Source organism: Corvus hawaiiensis, chromosome 3 (assembly GCF_020740725.1).
Source record: "Corvus hawaiiensis isolate bCorHaw1 chromosome 3, bCorHaw1.pri.cur, whole genome shotgun sequence".
In the NCBI taxonomy this organism is placed as follows: Eukaryota; Metazoa; Chordata; class Aves; order Passeriformes; family Corvidae; genus Corvus; species Corvus hawaiiensis.
Genome location: NC_063215.1, coordinates 106,854,817 through 106,863,336, shown reverse-complemented (window position 1 = coordinate 106,863,336; position 8,520 = coordinate 106,854,817). Strand labels below are relative to the sequence as shown.

General features: G+C 50.6%; 1 long non-coding RNA gene across 1 annotated transcript; it reads left to right on the top strand.

The window, feature by feature from the left end:
* Positions 1-5,650: 5,650 nt before the first annotated feature.
* LOC125322653 lies at positions 5,651-8,220 on the top strand. The gene is made up of 3 exons (XR_007202142.1): positions 5,651-5,681; positions 7,073-7,161; positions 8,112-8,220. It is a non-coding gene; the product is annotated as an uncharacterized LOC125322653 (long non-coding RNA).
* The last annotated feature ends 300 nt before the right edge of the window (positions 8,221-8,520 follow it).

Here is an 8,520-nt window from a genome sequence, read left to right as displayed (position 1 = left end):
GGTGCCTGAAGCAACTTCCAATTGAGGACAAGGTGAAGGCTGAGCATGGCTCAGCCTCACAAAGAGGTAAGGCGGGAGCTGGGCCGCTCTCTGGCGGGAGGAAGGCTCTTGTGCCAGCCTAGAGAGCCTGGGCACATTGCCAGGGAACAGTTCTGCCCTGCATGTGCCCCCTGCACTGAGCTGTGCTGCTCCCAGTGCCCCGTGGAGCTGTAGGGCTGCTCAGCTGTGGGGCCGGGAGAGGAGCAGGAGGGTGCGTGTGCAGCTGAGCCATTCCTGGAAAGCACAGGCCTCTGGGCTCCCTGCTGTCCCAGGGCAGCCCAGAGGCCAGGCTGTTCCTGTGCTGGCTCTGTGCAAGTGGGTCAGGGTGTCTCCCTGGTCTGCCTCAAGTGGCTGCTGGCAGGAGCATGTTTCCCTGTGCAGCTCTTTAGAAGTTTCCAGGGAATCTCTCACATGAAATACTGTAGCTTCTGATGCTTTATGTTGGCATTGTGGCCTCTGTTATATTTTGTGTTTCCATTTTGCAGGACTGACTGGCTACACTCTTGCGAAGAAGTTTACCGTGGAATCTCCCTCTATGCTCCTTCCCTCCAAGCCATTGCCTCCCATCCAGAAGAGCTCTCCTTCTTCTAACACAAACAAAATAAGTAGCAGAGAGCAGGAGAATGGGAAAAATGTCACCGGCAATGATGATGACAGGAGAAAAAAGCAGGAGCTGAGTTCAGAGAGAAAAGGACATATGGTAAGGACACCAACCTAAGTCCTGTCTGGTGGATTTCCAGTTTATGTGCTGTAGGCAGAGCTCGGAGACCTTTTGCTGTGGTGTGAGGCCAGGGAAGCAGCTTGAGCAAAGGGAGAGCTCAGCAGGACACTGCACTTCAGGCTGTCTTTGCAGTGGGTGTGTAGTGCAGGCTTCATGTCCTCAGCGGGTATCAATAGCAGGGGAGGTCTTTGAATGGTTTCTGGCTCTCTTGTGGCTCCTGCTCTGTCTTATGGCTGAGAAAATACCAACAGGCAGTCAGAGCAGCTGAAGTTGGCCAATCTTGTGAACCAATCCTTCTACATTTAGTAAACTACGGGTATGTGTGAACCATCTCTGTGTCTTGGTGGTGTTTTCTGTCAGCTGTGTCCGGTTTGGACGGAGAAAGGTGTTTGCTGGAATAGGCAGTCCTGCAAAGTCAGTTCCAGGTTGTGTCAGCTTTTGAGTTGTACAGCCATGCCCTTGTGCCCAGTTGTCTCTGATGCTATTTCTAGACTTCATCAGCTTCTGGGCAGCTTTGTGCATTCTGGCACGGCTTTGTCCAGAGGGAAGGGATGGCAGGTGGCCATGGGGAGAGCAGCCCAGAGCCCACCCCCACGATTGCCTTTGCAGCAGGGCCAGGACCTGCAGTTGTTTTGGGTTTGCCGTGGGGTGCAGGAGGAGGCAGATGAACAACAGCTTTGGTAAACAGAATGTCCAACCCAAGGCTTGTGTACTTGATTCCAGCCTTGCTGAGAAAGGGCCCAGCGTATCCCTGAGAGGAACTGATCCTTCCACTGAAGTTTGAACAGGGCCTGATTTGGCTCTTTAGCTGTGCCAGGGACAATGGGATACTAAGGAAGGGTGTGCATCTGCCCCCGCTGCCTCCACCCCGCTTGCTGGACATGGCATGGGGGCCCTGGAGCAACTTGGGCAGGCAGAGGCCTCCCAGAGAGCAGCAGGGCAGGGAGCTCAGCAGAACTTCCTAAATGCCAGTGAGCCTGAGATGATGGATGTGTGGGAGCTGGAGAGCACCGAGCATGCCCAGAGCTCAGCAGCATTGGGGCTCAAAGGCTGCTGGGGAACTGTACGAGGGAAGGGAAGCAGCAGCAGAAATGAGGGGCTTGAGAAAAGCAGGTTTGGACATCCTGCAGGATGGCTTTGTGGGGACTTGGCTGGAGATCCGCACTGGCTGTTAGGTGCTATAGGGACAGGGAGAGACTAGGGATCCAAGGCCATTCCCATACGATCCAAAAGGCCAGTGGAGGCAGTGGCACCGCAGAACATCTTGGTGCCAAACATGTGGATGCCATCTGGGAATGTAGCCACATTTCCAGAGAAGTGAGCACAGGGATAGCGGTGGCAAATGTGGGACATGGCCTCTCCCTCACCACTTCCCTTTCCATTCCCTGTCCTAGACCAAGTTGCTCCATCAGTTTGACATCTCTGCCAGGTCTCAGCTAAGAGCATGGCTAAATGTCTTCAGGCATGAATGGGGGCAAGGCTGGATGCTTGATCTGAGTCTTCTGCTCTTTCCAGGCTGCCTTGATGCCGGTGCATTCCAGAGGTGGGGATATGAAGAAGGGGTCATTGGGACCACCTTTGATCCCCCCAATACGCAAGGCAGTGAGTCCCCCTGTGAGCAGTGCGGCAGCGTCTGTCCCAAGCTCTCCGCAGCTGGATTTCCAGGAGTCCCAGGAGATGAGGTAAGCCAAGGTGTCTGCTGCTCCGGTGTGCTGTTCGCCTCGCTCTTCCCGTCTCGTGAGGTTATTTTCCACAGTCATCTCTCCCTTGTATTTAGGCAAACCTCAGTGTATTCCCCATTTTGCCCATCTGTGGTGATCCAGCACAATGGCAAAGCCAACACCATATGCCCTAAGAGCAAAGGTGGTTGTGGGGAAGAGGAGGCAGGGCTTAAGAGCACCTCAGAACAGGTCCTCTGCTGGACTTGGCTACTGATTCCCTCTGTGGTGTTTGTGCTGTCATTTGGGAACTGTATTGCATGGATGTGGATACTGTGGTTCTTTGAATACTGTGATCCTTGCCTATCAACTTCTGCAGCCATGAGGATATGTCAGGGCAAATATTGGCTACTGAGGAGGTGTCTGCAAATTCAGGTGCTGCTCCTGTAAATGTCAGGTGTGACTTCTCTGTGCCTGGGCCTCCACCGTGAAACCAGAGCCCAGATAAAACTTGGGGTACAGATGTATCATCTGATCGAAGTTTAGTATTTCGATCTGGGCTTAAGATCAAAGAGGGCAAGGTGCTAGAGAAGAGTTATAGGACTGTACCTGATGCAAAGACATTGGCTTGGATAAATGTGTGAGAAAATGTAGCTGTCAAGCTTATCCTAGTGACAAGGATAAAGCAGGAGTCCCAGAAGTATCATTCCAATTGAAAAGCGTCCGTAGGGCTTTTAAAGTGCAATCGGAATATCCTTACCTAGCAGCTGAGTTGGAAAAGGCCTTTTTGTCCTTGAAAGAGCAAGGAGGTGTACTGTCATTCTCAGGAGAGAGCAGTGCTATGGCCCCATGTAGCCCGAGACTGTCACCAGTGTAAGGCATGAGCAGGCAAAGTCAAGCTTGGGCAGGAGAACAAAAGTAGCTGCCCTCCATACAGACTTGTGTCTCAGCTCAGCAGCTCTTGCTGCTTCACAGAGGCTGTAGGAGCCACTTGGCTGCAAAAGGAGAGAACTGGGCAGGTCTGATGCAAGTTGAAGAATGACTGCTGTGTTTCAGCCGGAGCTTGGCAAGCTCTGTGGGACTCCAGCACCTGAAAGCTTAAGGACAATTCCTCAGCTTTGCATCGTGTTGGGTTTATGTGTTGCATTTCCTCCTTCATCAGGGGGACCATGCTAAGAAGGTTTGCCTCCTTTGATGCTACACACATTCCATGCCCTTCTCTTTCTACCTGCTCATATGTTCTTTTGTCCTCCCTTTTCTCAAGGCCAAGATCCAGCGGAAGAAGCAAAGAGAAGAACTCTGAACATGCAAGTAGGTACAGGGCATGTCTGTCCTAAAATGCCCATTGGAATGCTGACCCAGGGGTGGCATTGTGGCAGTTTGGTTGAAAACCATCCTGGTTTAAATGTCTTCAAATTCCTTTCAATTCCTTGATGGGCTCAGTGGATTCTCCCAGAGCCTGGTCACTGGGAGTGTGCTCCGGTGGTGCAGTGAAAATTACTCCAGGAGCTGCACTGGTACCTTGGGGCTCGGGAAATGCGCCACAGGAAAAGAAAACATTCCTCTCCATCCTGCACATGCCTTTCATCTCCCTGCACCCTTTCTAAGGTCATAATTAGTAGAGAAAAAAAGACATTTAGCATGAAAGGAGAAATGTTCCCACTCCTTCCTCCTGCCTTTGAAGGAAGAAGGAGAACACCTTCCCTTGGGGCAGTTCCTGTGCTGAACCCTTTGAGATCTGAAGGAGATTCATGGACATTGCCTGGTTTTGCACGGGAAGAAATAGGGAAACCTCCTTAGACAGAAAGGCCTTGTGAATGTTCCAGTTAAGGGGAAGGAGACTTCCAAATGGATGCAGCCTATGCAGGATCAGAGTTTGTCATCCTCTGACAGCACAAGCCTAAAGCCACCTATGGCAGGTTCACGATGGCAAATCTCTTCCCCGACTCTCTCTGCCCGTGTCAGTATTGCAGGCTGAGGCTGGGGGAGGAGATGCCTTCTGCCTTGTCCCCCCTCCCTGCCTTGCCTGATCCCTGACAAGAAGAGTTGTGCCAGACCAAATGAGGTGTCTGATGCATGTGTGTCAGCCCCTGCTTTCAAGTTCAAAGCCTCAATGCCAGGGTTGTTGTTCCTTTGCCATCTCTGGGCATGGAATGATAGGAGAGATGAGATTTGAAGAAACAATTTTGCTGATGCAGAAAAACGATTTATCATTGGTGGAGGCCTGTACAGAATGATTAGTTCTCTGAGTTTCAAAAGCTCCGTTGGAGAGCATTTCAGATTAAAACCTGCACCATGCCGTTTCCATTAAGAAAATTTTGAATTGTCAGGATTAGCGAAGATCAGAAATGTTTTGAGGCAGGTCATGTTTATGTTGGGTTTGGGTGTCTCTGCAGGAAGGAAAGCAGGGAATAAACTCCTGGAGCAACAAAGCAGAGAAAGCTGGGACGTTTGCATGACCAATGTGTTCCCTACAGATATGGGCTGCTTGAATAGTGGGGACATGTAATGGGGATTGCAAATCTTCTTTTGCTTCTAACACGTGGTGCCATTGTTTGTGTCCCAGCACTGCCTTTGTTGTAAAGAGAAATAAAAACCACCAAGAAAACCCAACCAAGAACTGAGGGGGAGTTACAGAAACAAAGGCCTTGAAAACTGGCTTGGGAAAGCAATTAATTCCTAGGTGGAATTGTCAAATTCTAGAGACCCCTGTGGGTTGCCAACTGTTTGGAAGGAAAGGGATCCCCAAGTAGTGGATGAGCCATGAGCAGCACAGAAGCAAAGTAGTGGAACCTCTCTCTCCTGTCCTGCCAGCTCCATACAGCTCAGAGCAATTATAGTGATGCTAGTTTCATGAAAAATAAAAACAAAGTGATCTTCTCAATAATAAATAACCCCTCGAGTGCCTCACCCATTAGTTGTGGTGATTGTAAAGGTGGGAGTTCAACTAACTCACTTCTTCCCTTGTACCTGATCTACAGCTTCTTCTGAGTCTACAACAAAAACCCAGAGGAAGAAGGGAAAGAGTTCATGGTGTGTGATAGGACCTGGGATGCCTCTGTTCCCAAGGGAACTGGCTGAACTTTTCGGCTTGGAGACGGATGCGCGGAAGCCCGGCCTTGGCAGTGCAGGTCTCCGCTCGCAGCCTGCTCAGGGGGCCTTGGCCCAGGAGCCCCGGCAGGGGCAGCTGAGCAGCGCTGCCCCCGGGGTCACTGCCAGGGAGCACAAGGTGAAGGCTGAGCATGGCTCAGCCTCACAAAGAGGTAAGGCGGGAGCTGGGCCGCTCTCTGGCGGGAGGAAGGCTCTTGTGCCAGCCTAGAGAGCCTGGGCACATTGCCAGGGAACAGTTCTGCCCTGCATGTGCCCCCTGCACTGAGCTGTGCTGCTCCCAGTGCCCCGTGGAGCTGTAGGGCTGCTCAGCTGTGGGGCCGGGAGAGGAGCAGGAGGGTGCGTGTGCAGCTGAGCCATTCCTGGAAAGCACAGGCCTCTGGGCTCCCTGCTGTCCCAGGGCAGCCCAGAGGCCAGGCTGTTCCTGTGCTGGCTCTGTGCAAGTGGGTCAGGGTGTCTCCCTGGCCTGCCTCAAGTGGCTGCTGGCAGGAGCATGTTTCCCTGTGCAGCTCTTTAGAAGTTTCCAGGGAATCTCTCACATGACATACTGTAGCTTCTGATGCTTTATGTTGGCATTGTGGCCTCTATTATATTTTGTGTCTCCACTTTGCACTTGGGACTGACTGCACTGGTCCCAAGGAGGTTACCCTGGAGTCAGTAGTTTCCCAGTCAACTTCTCAGATGCTCTTACCTTCCAAGGCCTTGCCCCCAATCCAGAATAGCCCTCCTTCCTCAAAGCCCATATCTAACTCTTTTTTATTATTAAGCTGACCATTTTGCAGGGCAAAAAATCCAGATTTAAGACATTGGTTTTTTGCTACTTTGTTGCCACGTGATTTAATCCTCTGTGAAGCCATGTAAAGAGTGATTCATCCTCTGAGTTTTAACGGCTCTGTTGGAGAGTGTTTCAGAATGAGCTACATTGTTCCACTTCCATTAGGAAAATCAGCCTTTGGTCAGACTGGCCTGAAAGTGGCCCAATCTCACACAGTTTAGAATGAAAATCCTCGGGGAAAGCAAATTATCCAATTTCAAGAACACAATTCACGTTTTGCTAACACTCCTGCAATCCTAAGCTTTTCTTTTCATGTCCTCTAAAATATTGCCACAAAGAGAAGAAAATATTGATCTAAATGCTTACGGGTATTAGAACCCGGGAGTTCTTTTAGGAACCAGGGAGAAGATGTTTACTAAAATCAGCATGAATTAGGGCAGATAAGAATCTCTGTCAAGAGCAAGCTCCGTCTCTGCCCTTCTCTATCAAACACAGCGGCTCTCCAGCATCCAGGGCTGAGGCCTCCATCATGCAGGAGGTTTCACTCTGCTGGCCACAGAGCAATGCCACGTCTGCTGCCAGTGTACTGTGGCAGTAGCCCATCCATTGGGAGAGGTTCTAGGCATATGTAGCTTGCTGCTCTCAGACACAATCTCTGGGTCTTATCAGAGCTCTGCAATCTGGAAGCTGTCTTGCCTGTTGCCCAGCAAGGCGCTGTTGGGGGCTTGAAGTGTGCCAGAGATTTACAGGAACCTTTGCTTCCATTAACAGGCCTCCCAGTGAGCCAGGCCAAGGAGACGGATCACCCCACCAGTGCTGGCCTTACGAGTGCCGAAGCCCTGAAGGATGGCTTTGGAAAGGTGAGGGATAAGGACAGGGATGAGCAGACTTCCTTTCCAGTGACTGTTTAGTGCTAGGCCCAAACTGTCCCTGAAAATCATAATCTTCCACTCTTGGGGGGTGGGGATTCTCTTGGGAATATATTTGACAGCTACAGAGCAATTGCTTGGCTATTTCCAGTGGTGGCAAGGTCACTGGTTTGGAGATGGTGCTAAGGTCATGCCAGAAGCATTCTTTATGTGCAAAGGCCCTTGTAGAGAAGTTCTGAATGGCAGAGCAAGCTACACATCAGTGAATGTGGGCAAAGTGCATCCTGGGAAGCACAGAAGCAATGATTCTAATGCTCAATGTAAGCAAGGGTGCAAAATAAAATGGGAGAGTTTGATTTTTCCTGGTTACCTTTCTTTCTGTATCTCACAGCCCTCTCATTCTCAATTTTTCCATGCATTAGCATCAATGTTTTTGCAACTTGTTTTCACGTGACTCCTCTTTTTGGCCTCACGGTCTCCGAGAGCAGCTGAGTCCTTCAGTAGCCAGAAGTGAGAAACAGCTGCAATTCCTGGCCATGAGTGTTAAGCAACAGCTACTTACCCCTCCTTGCTGCGTATTGCACATGGTTTTTATTCTCCTGCCATGGCCTGTAGGAAGGGAACTGCCTGCTCACTGATCACGTAGGCTCTTCATCTGTCTTGGAGCACTCCTGTGATTTTCTTGCTTCAAGCAGGGCCTCCTGACACAGGCTGAGAAACAGTACCTTGGAGCAGTGGGAGGTTATGGCAATAAAGTGTTCCACCTCACTGTGTGTAATTGCCAAGGTGAGGACGGGAGACATTCTTCAGAAACCATTGGAATGTACATGGAGCTGCATCAAGGACTGTGGAACTCTATGGACTCTGTGCTCCTGATGAGATGTTGTGTCTGGTTTGTGTGTCTCTGCTTACAGTCTGTGATGCATTCCCATTGCATGTAGGTCCGTGCTGCATTGGGCAAGTTGGCTCAAAGGAACTTAGAGCGGATGCCAATGGAGCTTTTGGAGAAAGAGATCAAGACAGAGAGAGAAAAGGAAACGTCCTTGCAGCTGCCTCCACAGAGAGTTGACCCCGGGGATGCAGCTGCGGCAAGTAAGTGGTTGCTACACCTGTGGTCCTTTCTGATCACTTGCTTGCCCTCTGCACAGTGTTGCCCTCAGACTGGGGGGCTGTTACATTTGCATCTGAGTGGGAGTTTGCATAGGATGTATTTCCGGTCCCCAAAGAAAAATGGAGAGGCATGAAGTGTCTTGCCCATGGCCTCACTGAGTCCGTAACAGAATATCAGCTTCCCACCTTCCCCTCTGAAGTCCTTCAGAGTGTAAAATTCTGTCTTGCAAAGTACACTGG